At 35.1% G+C, this 18,601-nt stretch overlaps 1 long non-coding RNA gene across 1 annotated transcript in view; it reads right to left on the reverse strand.

The window, feature by feature from the left end:
• Positions 1–337: 337 nt before the first annotated feature.
• Positions 338–18,601, reverse strand: part of LOC308059240 — a 36,286-nt gene continuing 18,022 nt past the window's right edge. The window contains exon 2 of the long non-coding RNA XR_013926183.1: positions 338–11,043. This is a non-coding gene — a long non-coding RNA (uncharacterized lncRNA). The remainder of the gene's footprint in view (positions 11,044–18,601) is intronic.

An 18,601-nucleotide genomic window follows, 5' to 3' on the forward strand; every position in this document is an offset into this window, starting at 1 on the left:
TTTTACAGATAACCCATTCTTAACTTTAAAAACCTTTGGAAGAGGGTGTTGTTTTGTTTCGTTTGTTTTGGTTTGTTTTTACTGTCAATCAATATACTATTTTTTTTTTCTGAAGATACTGGGAAGCCAAACAAGCAAACAGATTTTTTTAATGTAATTATTGTTTGCTTCTGCAAGATTTCTGAATGCATTTAGAGGAAGACTAATGTAACTAGTGGATTCAGCTGCAAAACTATCTAGGTTTGCCTGACTGAAAACTGATTCCACTAAGCCTTCTTACTCTTTTTTATGAGTGCACCTGGAAGTAGGAAAACATTTTTTTTTTTTTTTTGGGGGGGGGCGGGGGGCGGTAGGTTTAAAAAAGGCATTAATTAGAATAAATTCCTGTTGAACATACAGGTATCAATGACATGGTTTTCAATATATTTCTACATTTGAACAGTATTGAAAGTAAATGGAGCTTAAAAATACCCATAAAATTTTTAGATATTAATTTACCAATGTGAATGTTTATTACTGCTGAAGAAACCAGAAATAAAGGGGGGGGGGGGGGGAAGGGAGCACTGTTTCAACAATTAGAGAAAGCAAACTGAAAAGAGGAGCTCAAATTACTAACGTTTTTTAGAGACATTAACTGCTAACATGTAAATACAGAAATGGATCTGGATTTTTTAATTCAAAGTATTTGTAGTTTAGAAAAGAATAGCTGTAATAAAATTTAAATTTGTTCAGTTTATCCTAGGTACTCATTATGTCATTTAGAATTTTTCTTAAAAACAACAGTATTTTGTGCTTCAAGGCATATAAGAGCTGAAATCTAGAGTTGACTTACAATTTGGTTTAAAGCACTTAAAAATCTAACTCAAGAAGAAAACTTCTTTGTTCTTTTTGCTATCAGTTTTTTTTCTCCCCTCTCAGCCCCTCCTTTGCATGCACACACTCACTCACACAAATGTACAGGCACACATGTATGCAGAGTGCATGACTAGTCAGAGTTTAGTTACAGCAGATAATTCAGTGCATTTAGAAATTATTTTGAAAGCTATGGATCAGTTTCCAAAGAAATAAAAATAGTGACATATAGTTTTCATTTTCAGAACTTGTTCCTTTTAAAGCCACTGAAATCTCATTTTCCTTTTTGGCTACTGTTAAATTCAGCAACATCAAATTGCATGCAGAAAGAAAAAAGTGCCAAAAATGCCTTTAAAATATTATGGTGAACTGTAATAGTGAAAAAGTTATCTGAAACCATAAAGGTCAGGGCTTGGGCTTAACAAAGTTTTGAATTTGACCAAGAGTGCTTTAGGAACCATGGAGTTTAAAACTAAGGTTGATCAAAATATAGTGGAAGTTGGACTCAATGAATCTTAAGGTTCCCTCCCAACTTGAGATATTCTATTCTGTTCTGTTCTGTTCTACTATATGTATAGAGTTGAAATATTTTTTTAATGATTGAAGTGGAAATGAATTGTGCCAAAATTCAGATAAGTTATTCTCAAAACTTTAGCTACATACCTTAAGAGTTAATTATTTGTAACCTATTAAATGGAGCTAGGGACTACCTAGAAATGTTATTACAGGTAATGAAGAAAACTAGAGATTACAGAAGGACAATATACTACTTTGGCAAAAAATACATCTCATCTGAGAGGCTAGTGGTATTTTTCGCTCATCTAGACTTATCCTTTGACTACAGATTTATCAAAAAATCTGGGTTTTAAAGTGTACATGAAATTTACAGTTAAAGTAGGTAGCATATCTACATATGAAAAATGCAACAACAAACAAAATGTGAGCTTTCTTTATTGCTAGAACAAGAATTAGGCAAACATTCTCTCATTTGCCATTCTGCAAGACAGAAACAAGATGAATGGCAGTGCTTCTGACATCGCCTTGAGAAAGAAGTCAAACAAGTAATTCTTTAATATGCTTTTTATCTTCAAATTGTCTAATTTGCATTTTAATTAATTAAGTATAGATGGTTTGTATCCCCCACAATAACCTTATGATACCATATTCCATTAGCTTAAGGTAGTTTTATTGGTATTTACACTAAGGTGGCATTAAATCATAATGGTATTTGACAAGCACACATTTAAAAAATTGTAAAGCCTAAGCAACTATCTTTATAAAGTATCTTACACATTCCAAGCATTAAAACAACTTTTTCCTCTGCTCAGTCAAAACACATTCCAGTCCTAGCACAGGCATAATGTTTTTGTCCCACTACTTCATTAATAAAAAAATCCAGTTTCTATGCCAAAAATAAAATAGCTTTCCATTGTGTTTGCCATATTTTTTTGAAGTTGTTCTCCAAATTACAAACCAAAATTCCTCCCTTACTTTTACATTACTTTTCTATACTATTAAGTTACCAGTACACACAAAAGGATAAGTATGGTATGTATCTTCACCTTAGATACGGTATTTCCAAGCTGCATCATTATTCTTGTCACTGGAGTGGAGTACAATGCAAAAAAGAAAACTGTCATCTTCTAAATTATCAGTGCCATTATTTTCATATCCAAATTCTTCCTAAAGACCTTTTTGGGGTACTTCTAATTTAGAACAACATGGGTTTAGTTGGTGGAATGCAATGAGAATATAAACTTGTGTTATGGCTGAAGATGCAGAAATAAGGTTGTTAGCATATAGATGCAATAAATTTTACATCAAGGGCAAATCAGTTTTCAGATGGCTGTTTTACCCTGTTATAACATTCTCCCCAGGATCCAGATTACTCAATATTCTTGACACTTAATCAAGGTTTTCCAGCATACAGCGAGCAAGCCTAAGTGAAATATGTATCCCAGCAATATTTTTGCTTAACACTATCTTCTGCTACCTTCAGCTTTTCAGTCCCTCAGCTTTTCCAGGTTACAGGCAGTATTTGATCATTTTCACCATATCTCCATATCCTATTCTTTTTTTAAAAAATACTTTAATAGTAAATTGAATAAGGTATAGCATTAGGTCCAACCAGAATATCAAAGATAAGCACAACCTGTCAAGAAATAGTAATTTTAAATAAACAAATGAAAGAAGATCCCGTACATCGTGTGGAAATAAATCCCTTTGAACTAAAATCAAAAAGGAATAAGAAAAGGCAGATGAGGACGATAAGAGTTTCATAATCCCAGGTAAGAAACGATGTGACTGTTACCAGACAAAAAAAACTCCAGATCACAGCAGGAACTAGGAATCAAGCTAAAGGTTCATTGAAGAACCTGCTTGAGTTTTGCTTAGAATTAATGTTGCATGGAGATTTAATTCATTTCCATGTTTTTTTCATCACAATATGAATAAGAACCTAGCAAGATCATGACTGTGTCTGTAGTATGTAATAAAGTATAGTGCTGAGACTTTTGGGAGTGTGGTGTGACTATGTTTACACAGTGCAGCATGATGGAAATGTGGTAACACAATTCCCTACATCAGTGCAGTATTAATACTATTTTCTTTATTTCAAGATTTAAAAGCTCAGCCTCTTCTGCTTCTAACTCTAGAAGTATTGGTGGCATTGCCCTTAGGATCTCTGCATTAGGATTGTGAGATATAGACAGACGTTATTAAAAAGGAAAAAAGTGATATCTTCCCACTGCATTCAGCTACCTTTTTTTTCTTTCCTTTAATTCAGTCAATGTCTCTAACAAGATCATTTCATGTCCTTTTATAAAGGCACCTCTTTTTCTGTCCTTTCTCTACATTTTCACTCAAGTCTACGGCCTTTCTAACTTTAATTTTCCTCACAGATATTGGGTACAGCTTGGCTGTATTTTGCTCACAAACCTAAGAAACTCTTCCTGCTCCTCATTTCCTTTTCTCACTGAAGAACAATTGAAGAGAGGAAAAGGTACTTATGTACCATTATCGCTTTCACAGGTCAATATTCTGGATCAATACATTTGATGGTGATAGCTATGGTCAACTAAACAATCAGGCTGTAGAGAGAGTAAATTTTCATTGTGCTAACAATAGTTTGGTCTGAAATGGTAAGCACAGACAGATGAGTCCATCATTATTCATCAGAATTTTACCTTCATTTTTATGTCTCATTTTTCCACGTGGGAAATTCCTCTTTATGAAAGTTTTAAGGTGTTTCAAAAAAATGTTTATACTGCAAAATACGTCTACAGAAGAATAAATGTCAGCAGGAATTTTCTGCTCTTTCTCCATAGCTAATAAAAATTATGACTAAAATGATTCTCAATAAAATTTTAGACAGGAAAAGTCAATGAAAAATTGTATCTGTTCAAAAATCTAGAAGATAGCTTAGAAACCTGAATTTAACAAGAAAACACCATAGTTATAAACGGGTTTAATTTCTTCCAAAGATAAAGATGATGCTTCTTGACCAAAATCTCCTTTTTTGTTTTCAATTTTGTTCTCCAGTTAAAAAGAAATTAGATCTACAGAACGTAGAACTTCCTCTCAGAGAGTTTGATTTTATCTTAAATGTATCTTGCTCAAAAGAAATTAAAGATGGTGCATAGTGTAATTGATTCAATTTCATTTAGAATTTCAGTTCTGATTACATTGCACTAATTCTTTCCAATACAGAGGTCTACTGTGAAAGGCTCTTCAAATGTCCCATTTTTCAGTGAGCAGAAAGAGGGATCAGGGTAGGAAACATGCATTTAAGATTTAAGACATTAAAAAAATGCAGAAAAGTTTGTATTGAAACTAAGCCTACAGTACTAATATTGATCTTAATATGTTTGTCTAACAATGTATGTCTTCATGCTCTTCAACCAGCCTCATGTAAATTTTAGTTTTAAAGGTAAAATCTTACATGACTTTACTTTCAGCTTTGAATTTACTAATGTTGAGATTAGATATGTTGTGATTATCATGTTTTGATCTAGTCAACTTGCTAGATAGCCTTGCCAAAAAAAAAAAAAAATACTTTCAAAGTGCTCGATTTCTCTAAAAAGTAGGTAACAAAACCAAAAACAAAACCCCCACAATAAACCGATGTCTTTTTTTAAAGGTAGAAGCCATACCACATAGCTATAGTCAAATCTTTCTAAATCATTCAGAAATGCCAGTACTTTGCTATTAGGAGCCATTATTGTGGCTGCAGACAGCAGTTGGTATCTTCACTTACTTGAGTGTTAGTATCACAGTAAATCATGCTCAAATTATTTTAATATGGCTATGTGTAGTTCATGGTTTAATTTTGGAAGATAAAGGTGAAAAAATATAATTCCTCTGCTCATAAACAATATTCCAGTTGTTATCCCACTGTTCTTTCAAGTATTTTCATGTACATTTATGTTTAGATTTTGAATGACAGCAAAAATCTTCACAGATGGCATAGGTCTCCTATTTTCCTCACTTTTTTAATATAAGATCTTAGTTCTAAACATAAAACAATTTAATTACTCTAGAAATAAGATGCATATTTGCATGTGATTTAAAACTTGTCAGCAAGCATTGGCATACTGAAGTGCAGATCATCATATTTCTTGAAAGCCTTACAGTTAGTCCATTCAAGGGACAGATCGCTCATCCATATCTCTGTTGAGATAGTACCGAAGTTTTATCTTTTAAGTCTTTTATCATTTAATGGAATCTGTCATCCAGAGTTAAGTACTTAAGATCCCTGGATCAAATCATAATTTGTAGTGATCAAAGACAGTAGCCAGAAAAACTAAGTTGATAAGCAAAGACATCATCTAAAGTAGAGTAGGAGCACCTGGAGGAAAAAGAATGGGAGATATTCTTGCAATCCTGCCTTTCTTTTCTGTCCCCATTCTGGACTTAGATGTCACGTTCTGGGCAATCTTCTCCTAGTTCAAGACTTGTACCAGGCTAATAAAACAATTTCCACTGCCATTTGAGGTTTCCACAGGGAACTCAAGAGGGCTGCAGGGTAGAGGTACATTGTAGACTTGCAGGAAACCTGAACTGGCAGTAAGAGATGGAAGTAGTAATCTATGGCATCTACAAGGGCAGTAGGCGTCAAGGCTTGGGCAAATAAATTTGACTTTTGATGGTGAAGCAGAGATTTGGCTCCACATTGTAAGCACCTACGTCTTCTAAATCACTATTAATTTAACAGAGCTGAGCAGCAACACAGATTTAGACACCTAAATGGCAGTCAGGTTGTGCAATTTACCCTTGTTCTTAATGACAAAGTGCAGTGGTTTAACCCTGGCCAGCAACCCAGCACCACGCAGCCTCTCACTCACTGGCCACTCACCCAGAAGGATGGGGAGGAGAATTGGAAAGGAATGTAAAACTCAAGGGTTGAGATAAGAAAAAATTAATAGGTAAACAAAAGCCGGGATGCAATTCACTGCTTCCCATGGGCAGGCAGGTGTTTGGCCATCCCCAGGAAAGCCAGGCTCCATCATGTGTAGCAGTTACTCAAGAAGACAGATGCCATAATGCTGAATGCATTCCCACCCACCACCCACCCCCTCACCCACCCCGCTTCCTTCTTCTTCCCCCAGTTTATATACTCAGCACAACATCATACAGTATGGAATAGCTCTTTGGCCAGTTCAGGTCAGCTGTCCTGGCTGTGTCCCCTCCCAATTTCCCATGGTCCTCCAGCCCTCTCGCTGGCAGGGCCCAAGAAAACAAAAAGTTCTTGACCTAGTATAAACATGACCCAGCAACAACCAAACCCATCAGTGTGCTGTCAACACTGTTCTCACGTCAGAGCCAAAACACAGCACTGCACCAGCTACTAAAAAAAAAAAAATTAATTCTATCCCACTGAAACCAGGACACAAAGTATACCAGTAAAATAACTTTCCTCATGGCATTCCTGGCCCTGAGACCAGCTGGCAAAGGCTGGCCATATCTACACCATGAAACCTGAATTCTGCAAACACAGGGGGTTACATGCAGACTGCTCCTTGGGCATAGCTCCTTTGAATTTTCTAATTCTCATACCATCCCCAGGATTTGTTTGGAAGAATGATGGTTGGCATGAGGTAAAAACATTTAACATTATCAAAAACAGCATTCTAGTTCCTAAAAACATTTCCAAGCTCTTTTTTTGCCTTAAAAAAAAATAATCTATTTTGGATGGCATCTTGTTATCTAAAAAAATTAAGTATTTTGAAAGTATTAAAAATATGTTATATTACTCTGTAATGTAAAAGCACACATTTTTCAGCTAAGAGGACTGGAAGATAAAGAACAGGATTTTGATGCAAACGATACATTCATTCCCTCTAAGCTGGAAAAAAATAAAAAGGAATTAAAATTAACATCAATAGAATTACTGTAGAAAATATTTAGCTCATCTCAACATGAAAGCATAGGAAACTTTGAATTTAGACAGAAAATCCTGTCTGAATTCCAAGAAGTCAGATTAGTAGCTACTTGTGCTCAACAGCTCAACAGAGTATTGATCTGTAGACAAGTTTCCATAGATATTTGCTAAGTTGACCTGGGGAGGGGGGGTGGGGGTTGGGGGACGAGGCGCGGGGAAAGAATAAAGTGCAGGGAAAAAAAACAAACCACAGGATGGGAATCTTAGTATAAGCAGTAACTCAAGGCCATCACCTCTAAATTATTTTTTTTAAAGCTTAATTTTATGCATTTTTCAGAAGATTCAGTTGTAGCATAACATCTGCATCTTATCTGTATTCTGGCTCAAACAGTTTTAAAGTAAGATTTTTGGACTCTGCTTTCCCCCATGGTGACCAAAGTTTATAGTTTAAAAAAAAGGCTTCTGAAAAAAATGCAAAGGTTTTTTGAGAGACTGTTCCCCTCAGTGATTACTTTTTCCCGTTTACTATTGTATAATACCTGGTCTTTCTATTGTTTGCTTAATAGTTCCCACTACCATTCCTGATATTTCATCTGCTTAAATCTCTCCTCTCCTCTCCCCTCCTCTCCCCTCCTCTCCCCTCCTCTCCCCTCCTCTCCCCTCCTCTCCCCTCCTCTCCCCTCCTCTCCCCTCCTCTCCTCTCCTCCCCTCCCCTCCCCTCCCCTCCCCTCCCCTCCCCTCCCCTCCCCTCCCCTCCTCTCCTCTCCTCTCCTCTCCTCTCCTCTCCTCATTTTTGGGTTTGTGTTGTTGTTGTGTGTTCTGTGCCAAGCAGTAGCAGCTTTATGCTATAGTCACTTAGTTGAGAAATGTTTGGTATAACTCCTAACATCAGTTTCTGGGCCATTACATGGCAACAATTTAAAGGCCTAACTTTTTCTGACTGGGAGGTGACTGACGAAATAACCAAATAGCAGATGCTGCACATGGCAGCAGCAGATTCAGTGTCAAACTAAAGACCTTAAATACCAAAATATTACAGTTCAGGAATGACAGATTCAAGGTCAACACCTCCTATCGTAGCAAACCCAGCGTGAGACTGTAGCTGACAATGGACTTATAGTAGCCCAGAGAGACTGTGAGAACAAAATTTGGTCCTCAATAGAGCTGTTAAGTCAAACAAATAACTGAATGAAAGATTTTCATGTAACAAATGTACACAGTTAGGAAGTTCTAACAATCTCTCCTACTTCTCCCCTTCTCGTTGTGACTGAGCAGTGGTGCAAAGAAATCTCTTTTGGTTTTCAATATTTTCACCTTAAGCAAAATGTAGATTTCAATCAAAAAATATTTGAAATTAATTTTTTGTAGCTGATCCAAAAGTAAAACCTATACAGTCTCAAGGTAATTTTGTGATCTTGGGAATTCACTTCATTGTTATGTGCTCTTTTTTTTTTTTTTTTTTTTTTTTCCTTTGATCTATGGAATGGGAAACATGGTCACCTTTCCCAAGGATTCTAATACTGAAAAGCATGGAAAGTGCCATGAAAGCAATAAATATTCTTAGACCAATACTGCATTGTGTGATCAGTGCAAAACAGCATGAAAAAAAGAGGTTCTATTGTGATTTTTGTGGTTTATATTTAGGCATCAATGTGTTGTACACATCTTTAAAAATTACTATATTTATTTCTGTTCTGCAATCATGTTAATTATTAATTTTAATTAGAAAAAGTTAAAATTCTGAATAGTTTTCTATAAACAAAAAAAAATTGGTTTTCAATTGAAAATGTTGCTTTCTTTTACTAGATCTACAAGAAGTACTATTATATTAGTGCTTAAAGATATAGAATGATCATTTTGGCTTGTGAGAGATGTGGCTTTTCTTGGGATTTTATATTAACCTTCTATATTGCATGGATTTTTCTTCTGTCACTTCTTTTTCTGATTATTAATTTGTCTAATTGCTATACATATCACATATTGATGTTATTGATCAGTTAAATACATTAGATAATATAACTTGGTGACATGTTCCACAAATACTTGCAAAGACTTATTGCACAGAGTGCACTGTCTGCACCCTGTTTTGGGTTTTGTAATATTATTTTTTTTTTTGCCAGAAGGTGTCAATTGCAGAAGGATATGAAGATGCAGAAGCTGGAATTGCATGATGTACTTACATTTCTGTACCTTTGAGCTAGGTAACTTTATTTCTGCAGTCAATAGGCACAGAAAAGATCTAGGACATTGTTCTTTTTATTAATGAAGACATTTAGAATCAGACACATGAAACATGCCTTAAATGTTTCCATTTCTTTACACAAAATACAACAAGGAACCATTTTGGATATATACACCTAGTTGTACAGAGTGAATTTTAAGGTATGATGTAGTCCTTAGTTTTCCTTACTAATTAAGAAAGCTAATGTTTTCTACTCTGTCTTAGTTTGGTTTGGTTTTTTTTCATAATTTAGGCACATTATAGGGTGTAGATTTTCCATGTTGTTATTAACTCAGTTAGAATGTTCACTATTACACTTCCATTTTGTTGCTAAGGTAGAATCCATTGCAAAACAATTTCTTCCTGTGAAAAAGCACATGTTGGAAAATGCTAGTCTTACAAAGATCTTTGCTCATTACTTCAGCTAGTCTTGGAAGATAAGAGGGTCTACAATTTTCCATTAGCCTGTGAAGCTTTACCCTACACAGACCAACAGTTTTTCTGTTCATCTCTTCATTACAGGAAATTAACAGTTATCTTCAAGACTTTTGATCTATTTCCAAGGTACTAACAGCAAGAGGCAATTTAGTTCTAGTGAGGACAAGTAAGTAAGTAAATAAATAAATATATATGTAATATTCACTGATTACTGACAAGATCAGGTCCCTTTCCTCTAAGCGTGCAGCCTTTTCCTTACATAAATGATCACACATAGTGGAAGTATGGCCATAGTCGATCAGATGTCTTATCTCTCCCAGCATCTTGCTCCCCTGAAGTAGATAGCCACACGTATGCAGGGAATGAAAATAAGAAATAGGTCAAGCAAACCCTACGATCCATCTGTAGTAAGCAGCATAGAGACTTCTATGTTGATGTGTTCTTCCAAATCATCACATTTAGCCACCAACGAACATACTTCTTTAATTTTATTCAGCTTCTCTCTGAAAAAAAGAAAAATTATAGCTTGTGTGATATCTTTGGCAGTAAATCAGACTATATTTCAACATCTTTTTTTTTTATTTTAAATGTTGTTGCTTGCAAAATTTATTGATGTCCTCTTTTCTTTCTTTAACAAGAAGGAATGATTACTAATTCTGAATTCAGTGTTTCCATACCAGTCATGATTTTACAGATCTCCCATATGTGCCTTTGCTTGCCTGAGTACATTACTCTTGAACAGAAAACTTCATATTACTTATTGTATCACATGATAATTCTGTAGTTGAAATTTTCACTCTAGGGGGTAAAATAGCACAAGAAAATCTTTTCTCATACTATTTTAACCCAGTGAAAGGAATTAAGATTACATTAACAGACCTTCAAGAAACTTAATTGCTAGAACTTGCCTACACATTCAGTAAGTAGAAATTAATTAGAGATATTTTTACATTTTAAAATGGTTGACATACAGAAATAATTCAGAGTGGATAGAACTCTCTTCTGAGTTTAACTTGTTGAAAAATGCATCCCTTTCTTTTCTGGAGAAGAACATTACCTTCTGTCTCAGTCCTTCACCCACTCTCCATCCTCATGTTTCCCACACAGCTTCTTCCTTTAGTATTTCAATCAGATATTTGCTTGTAGGCCTCAGCTGCAGAGAGGCAGGGGGGAAGCAGATCTTACAAACCGAACTCTTGAGGGGATATTTGAATAAAAATGTAGATTTAGGATTTCCAAAATCATCCAGTCAGGACAGAGTGGAAAGAAGATCACTAGACAAAATATAAAAATAAAAAGAAAAAAACCAAAAACCAAAAACCCACATCTTGAAGGTGAACTAGATGGATAGAAGATAGATAGAAGAAAATTCTCCCAGTGACTCCATCCCTCCCCACAATTCACTTTTCCCATCTTGTTCTCCAAAGACAACTTCACTAAGCCTAGGAGGCAGGAATAAAGTGGGAATGGTCCCAGTTCTGGAAATGTGTAAAACTGTCTCACTATTTGTAAGTGCCATGAGGAAGAATAGAATATAATATAATATATTTAGAGTGATTAATGGAGTATGCAATCAACATATAAAAATCTTTCACAGAGCAAACTGTCCCTAATCAAGTAAAGGTGCATAAATTATATTCATGACTTAGTTCTATGGAAAAAAAAAAAGGAAATTATTTTATTGCAATTGACTGACCTTGTCCTAAAGTGTCAGAAAGAATAGATCTTCATTTCTAGACCACTGGTAAAGAACATTCTCATGAACAATCAAGCAAAAGAAAACAATGGGGGGAAAAAAGGAGGTAAAGGATTGGTAGATTACAGTGATACTTGAGAAGTTTAAACGTTAAGTGTTCATAAATGAATAACAAGGTTCAAGTATCACAAAGTATTTTCAATAAGAATAATAGTACATACAAATTGGGAAGGAAAAAAGATGATTCTGTTAAAAGTAGATGACAGCTGTATGTCAAAAGAAGGAAAGTATCATAATGCAATCACTTTTCATTTAGTCTAACAAAATCAGAAGTGCAGTGTTCCTTTTTTTGTAAGAATAGAATGAAAACAAATGCATATCACTGCATAATTTTCATTATTATGCATTAGGATAAGAATAATATTAATATTTGACTTGTGTTGGGGAAGAAATGGCTCAACATTTAAATATTAACACAAACAGTATGAAAACAAACTATAGACCTGATAAAAAAATCATCACTAATACTCTGTGTATGAAAAAATATCTCTGGAAAAAACAGGTTGTATTAGTTCTCCTGATAATAACCACCGTGTTGTCTGAAATCACACTTTCCTGATCTTATAGTGTAATTTTTGAGACAACACTACATATTTAGGGTAAATTCTATGTTTAGATAATTAGCTGGCTGGCTCCCTGATTCAGTTGTGCTCCTCAAGCAGTCTGTTATTCAATACTCTTTGTTAAAGTGGGGCTATGTAATGGCAAAGTTTCCAAATGGCTTTCCAGTTTGGCTTTCCTAGCTGATACAATTTGAACCTTAGGAAAAGTTCAGTTTTATTTGAAAGGAAAGATAAATTAGTTAGAAAGTCCAGTTTCCCCCAGTATATCAGTGGAAAGTATGAGGAAAGTGGTGACTGTCCTTATTCAGCAACAGAATGAGTTTGGAAATATCAGTGTATGAATTCCTGCTGACACAAATAAACTTGCTCACTACAATAATGAACTCCAAGTTCTCAATTTATTTCAGGAATGTATACTAAGAAAAAATGGGGATATTCACAAAAGTGTATCTGAATTCAGAGACAAAAATGTCTGACACATTTAGACATTGGGAAATATGCAAAACTTGTGCTTAACTTTTGCACAGAAATTATTTACATCATATTGGCACTAACTAGCTAATTGATTGAAATAGTCTAAAACACCACTATAAATATACAGCCGTCATTTTGCTAGAAAGCGAAACTGAAAATAAAGGATGATGATATGGCTTATATGTTTTGTCAAAATATTGAAATAGTTTGTCATGTTAAGATAACATATTGCCTTACCTAAATAAATGGAAGTTCTTACAAATGTAGACTCTAAGTTTATTGAATCCATTTACACATACAACGTAATAGTTTTCCAATAAACAAGATTACACATTTTGACTCTTTGTGCTAAGATGACAAATCAAAAGTGTGGTCTATTAACAACAGATTTCAGTTGTGCAGGCTATACCAATAAGTGTTGATTGCAACATTTTATTTTTTTTATTATTTTCTTTCCTCTGTTTTCCTTTTGGAATACAGGTAAGTTTGCTCATGTGTTTTTCTTCAATCTAATTTTATTAGCTGTGTTTCATAATGATGTAATTTCTTTTTAGTCAATTTGAAAATCTAGAACTAATAAGACTGAAGATAAAAACGTTGACCATTAGGTATGTACTGTTAGTACAATTTAAGAAATTAATGATTTCAGAAGCCAAACAAAAAACAATAAATCAGTAAGTGCTAAGTGGGTAAACCCTTGGCATACTGATATAGATGAGACTTGAGTTTTATTGCTGGAAAAATATCTATGAATACCTGTATCCAGTATCAAGGTTACAGTGAACAAGGTAAAGATGATAGACTGTTGTTAAAGAAATAGTATATAAATCCAGCAAGGTGGTATAACTATGACTGTATACTGCAGCATTTATATGTCACATTGAGTAGCTTATATAATGCTGTTTATCATACTAAAGCAAGAAATACAGTAGCTATGCTTGAAAGTGGCAGGTATTAAAGATTTATAAGAGGCTGAGGAAACTGATTCCTCTTAGGTAGACAAAATGTCCTAAATGGAGTTATTAAGATTATGAAGTGCAATGATGAGAAAGATCCCCATGTCTTTTGAATAACACTGACAATGCATCTGTGTATAAATACATATACTTATATATATGACCCTGAATGTGATGATTTTACTATCTACCAACTCCAGACAGCCTCATCTCTGCTGCTTTACACTGTTTCAATCTCAGTTCAGCCTTAAAAACTTTGCTCAACTATTGATCCACATCAGCCCAAACCAAGAACTAATAAATTTAGCTGTCTTGTCTGTTAGAATAGAAACCTTGCATTTAGATATGTAGCATTTGATTCTTTTCCTTTTTTGCTTCTATCAATATATTTCCTGCGTAATGATACCTTATAAGAAGCCAGAAAAGCAATATGTGGAATTAGTAATTCCTTTAAAGTTGTCAAAGTAGAATTTAGCAACATTACTATAACTTTATTTGTCTAACAAAAAAGATGACTATATCAGATTAATAAAAAATAAAAACAATAGATGATAGCATATAAACAATATTTAATATTTAATATAAACAATATTTAATTAGATCATAGTTTCAAAATGACCATATATATATATATATATATATATATATATATACACACAAATATGTACTGTGAAAGGTTTTATTAACATTGAAATAAGTCATATTCTGTATGGGAGAATCGGAGATAAAATATTATATTTCAGAAGTTATATTTAGGTTTGTGACTGAAATTTCTTGTTTTCACAGTAAAACTGTTCATGGAGTGAAAATTGAGGGGTTCACAACATTTTACTTCTGAATATCTAGTTTAAACAGTTATTAGAGCACACAGTAAGGTAGCTCTCATCTAACGTAACTGCAAAAGTTTCAATTTCAGAGTTCCTTTAAGATATCTCTTTAGATTTTTAAGACTTTGCGATTTTTTTTCTAATGTTCAGAATTTCACAACTTTCTTAGAACAATATGCAGTTACGTCTATACATCTTTTTTTTTTAATTAAATAAGGGAGCATAAAACGCCTATTTTAAACAGTTTCATGTATTTTTAACCATAAAATAAGAAATCCAGCAAATAAAAGGTGAAAAATGAGATATAGCCTTTCTCCCAAAACAGGAAAAGGGAACAGAACCTTGCCCTTATTATTTTTCATTGCTGTGACAGCAAAGGGCTTAGCCAATATCCTGATAGATAATACAATGCAGAAGGAATCCTTGAATTGACAACTATTGAATCAATCAAGGCTTCACCTCCCATCATTAATGAGTTTACTGTCTGGAATTAAATAATTATTTCTTCTTTTTAAAGTGATGTAACCACCTGTCTTTTCTCATTTCTTAGGACAATCATGGTGATAGCTGGGTGAAGCCAAGAGCTGACCTGAACGTGTTTCATGGTGAATCATAACTGGGAATTTGGGACCAATAGAAATGAGTTTCCTAGCCCTTAGAGAGCTTCTGCTTACAAAGTGTTCATGAAACAATAGTGTGTTCTTATCTCATAGCAACTTCAAACCTCCTTTTGGGATAAAAGAGTTACAGAATCACAGAATGGTTGGACGACACCTCTGGAAGTCATCTTGTCCAATCTCCCTGCTCGAGCAGGGCCGCTGGTTGCCCAGAACCATGCCTAAACAGGTTTTGAATTATCTCCAAGGCGGGAGATTCCACAGCCTCTCTGGAAAACCTGTGCCAGCCATCAGTCACCCTCACAGTGTTTCCTGACATTCAGAGGGAACCTCCTATGTTTCAGTTTACGCCCATTGCCTCTGGTCCTGTCACTGGACACCACTGAAAAGAGCCTGGTTGCATCTTCTTTACACCACCCCTTCAGGTACTTATATACATTGGTAAGATCCACCCTGAGCATTCTCTTCTCTAGGCTAAACAATCCCAGTCACCTCAGACTCTCCTCATATGTGAACTGCTCCAGACCTTTCATCACCTTTGCAGCCCTTCTTTTTACTGGAGACTGGATTGTCTCCAGTATCTCCACAGCTCTCTTGTACTGGGGAGCTGAGAATTGGACACAGTACTCCAATTGTAGCCTCATCAGTGTTGGGCAGAGGGGAAGGATCACCCCCTCTTATCTGTTGGCAGGGAGCTCTTTTGAGTTTGGAGGACAGTATCTCTGAATATTAAACAGACTTTTTGGATGTCTCTTCATTCCAGGGCCTTATCCCATGGGACTCTTCCAATCAGACCTTTGAGCAGGCCAAAATCTGCTGTTCTGAATTCCAGGGTTCTGAGCTTGCTCTCCACACTTCTCCCTGCCCTCAGAATCCTGGGCTTCACCATTCCATAGTCACTGCAACCTGCTTTCAACCCAGGGCTATTCCTTGTTTGTAAGAGTCCAGCAGGACACCCCTTCCCGTTGGCTCTTCTGTCACTTAGGTGATGATCAATGATCTTCAGGAACCTCCTGCACTGCTTATACCTTGCTGTGCTGTCCTTCCATCATATAGTGGGGTGATTAAATTCCCCTATGAGGATCAGGGCCTGTGAACATGAAGCTATTCCTATCTGTCTGTATAGGGTCTTATCCATTTGTTCCTAGTCAGGTGTCCTATAGCAGACATCCACTTCAATGTCATACATATTGCCCTTCCCTGTTCTACTATAGTATCTGGAACCTCATTTCCAGATGCAACTTGACCCACATCTCTCTTCAGGAACAGCACCAGGAAACTAAACAGGGAGACTTGTTGAAATACTCAATTTTTTATCAAAATGAGTATACTAGGTAAAGGAAGAAAAGGGTGGCCTAAAACCTGTTGAGAAGTATTTAAAGCAAAATCGACAACTATTAGGGTATAATTTTCTTCTTGTTGTCAAATAAGAGTTTTCAGATTATTTAGTTGTTTAGCTGGATTTATCTGGCAAACAAGAAAATAATAGATTTAAGGCCTGTAAACAATTTTCAGGGGCAGGAAGATCATTGCCTTCAAATCTCAGCAACCAGTCAGTTACAATTTTGTAAAATATAGCTGAATTCTCTAAGTTCTAACTAGAATTATCACAAGAACTCCTTAGGCACTAACACTATCTTTAAACTGTTTCGTCTTCTTATCTGTTACTTAGGAGTAAATGGTAAGTAACCCTACTATAAAGTCAATGAATATACATCAGGAGTCTGTATTGTCATGTTTTAATTAAAAGGCAGTAAATGGTATGAATTGGTATGTGGTGGTAGGTGTTTGTAATGATCCTGGCTACCCATCTGCTACATTGGAATGTAGCAAAAGAATTTTATTCTTTAAAAGATCCAGTAATAAATTCATGAATGACTTGACTTTCTTCTTTTACAAACCCTTTTACAGTGAGAAAATACTTACCTCCATGTAACACCTTTTTCCTAGATCCATACCTTTGGCTGCTTACCGACTGTTGTCATCAGTCACTGCTATAGGATAAGGGGCTTTTCCCCTTTATTGCCTAATCTAGAAAGGTTTCAGGTTGGAAAAGGCTTTCCATAGAAGGAAGACATTGTCAAAAGGTAGATGAGGAGACACTACTATAATGTAAGTAACTTTAAGTCTTACTATTGCAATAAATTTCTCCTCAGCTTCCCAAGTGAGTACTTTATTCCTGAATATTCCTCCAAGTTCCCTTTTATTCAGAGAAAAACAGAAGTGAATGAGTAAGCCAACTGAAGATTCTAAACTGACAGGCTTAGTCATTGATGCTAACCTTTATGAACCCTATAGTCTCCTGTTTGAATAACAGCTCCTTAAGGAGACATGAGCCAAAGTTATGGTCCCTTTTAGAAGAGACTATTTACTACAGACATTGGAACAGGAGAGTATTTTTTCACTGTTTGGGAATGCCTCATGCAATACTATTAGCTTAGACTGATAGAAAAATAAACACATTCATCAATTTTATTATCAAATGTGTCAATCTGGGTTGCTAAAGATAGGCTTTCAAATACGTATATAGAAAGAAAATTAATTAGTGCAATTCTCTTTGGCTTTGGGTCGTTTGGGTGGGTTTTTTTGTTGCTTCGTTAGGGTTTTTTTTTTATCATAACCTTTTCTATATACAGAATATTTAGACTGGTGAATCTGTGTATAGATGTCACGTGTTTAGTTTTCAGACGTGTTTGAAAGCCTTGCCCATGAGTCCATTATAAATGGAGTCCATCCTCCATTCATGTTTGCTTATAGACTCAGGTTTTTTACAGTTGTGCATTTTTCATGTCAAATATGATTTCAAGAACCAAATTTTTAATAAAAATACTATATAGATGGCTATGAACATGTTCAGAGCTCACATTTAAGATTTTAAATGTTGTTTAAACACATCAAGCAATAATTGATATTTAAAGCGAACAAAAGGAATTTCATTCATGTTGGTATCTACTTCTAGAGGTAAATTACATCTTTCTCCATTGTTCATTGGAGGGGTCTTTTGTTTGCAGTGTGAAAGAGTAGTTCCTCCACACAGAAGCTTTAAACATTTGCCATTAACTTAGGTTTTAATAGGACTGTCAAAGTTAGTTTGTACAAATGTATTCATGAGTGGGAAACATAAACCTCTGAAACTGTATCTTAAGTTCAAAATCTTTTCCCTGGAGAATCTATGATAATCCATAACTGATGTTCTTCCTTCTACACAAATAAACTAAATTCTCTGTTATATGTCCCAGTCAGCTATTACAGATGTTTTATTTAACAACATCTTAGTTTCAGTCAACAGCTATTTTCATCCTAGGCCCTCCTTTAAATGCAAAGCGAGAGATGACATCCCTCATTCCTTGTTCAAGGAAACATGACAATGCTCTAGGACTTTATTGACTTTCTCTGAATACTTGCTGGTACCTTCTAAGTTGATCTAAACGTTCTTATCTTTACCCCTTTTCCACAGAGCCTTTGTTTCAGACTTCCTCATGCCCTTTTCTTCTTTCTTTCTACATAGAACTCTTAGA

Source organism: Falco punctatus (genome assembly GCF_963210335.1).
Source record: "Falco punctatus genome assembly, chromosome: 2".
Lineage (NCBI taxonomy): Eukaryota > Metazoa > Chordata > Aves > Falconiformes > Falconidae > Falco > Falco punctatus.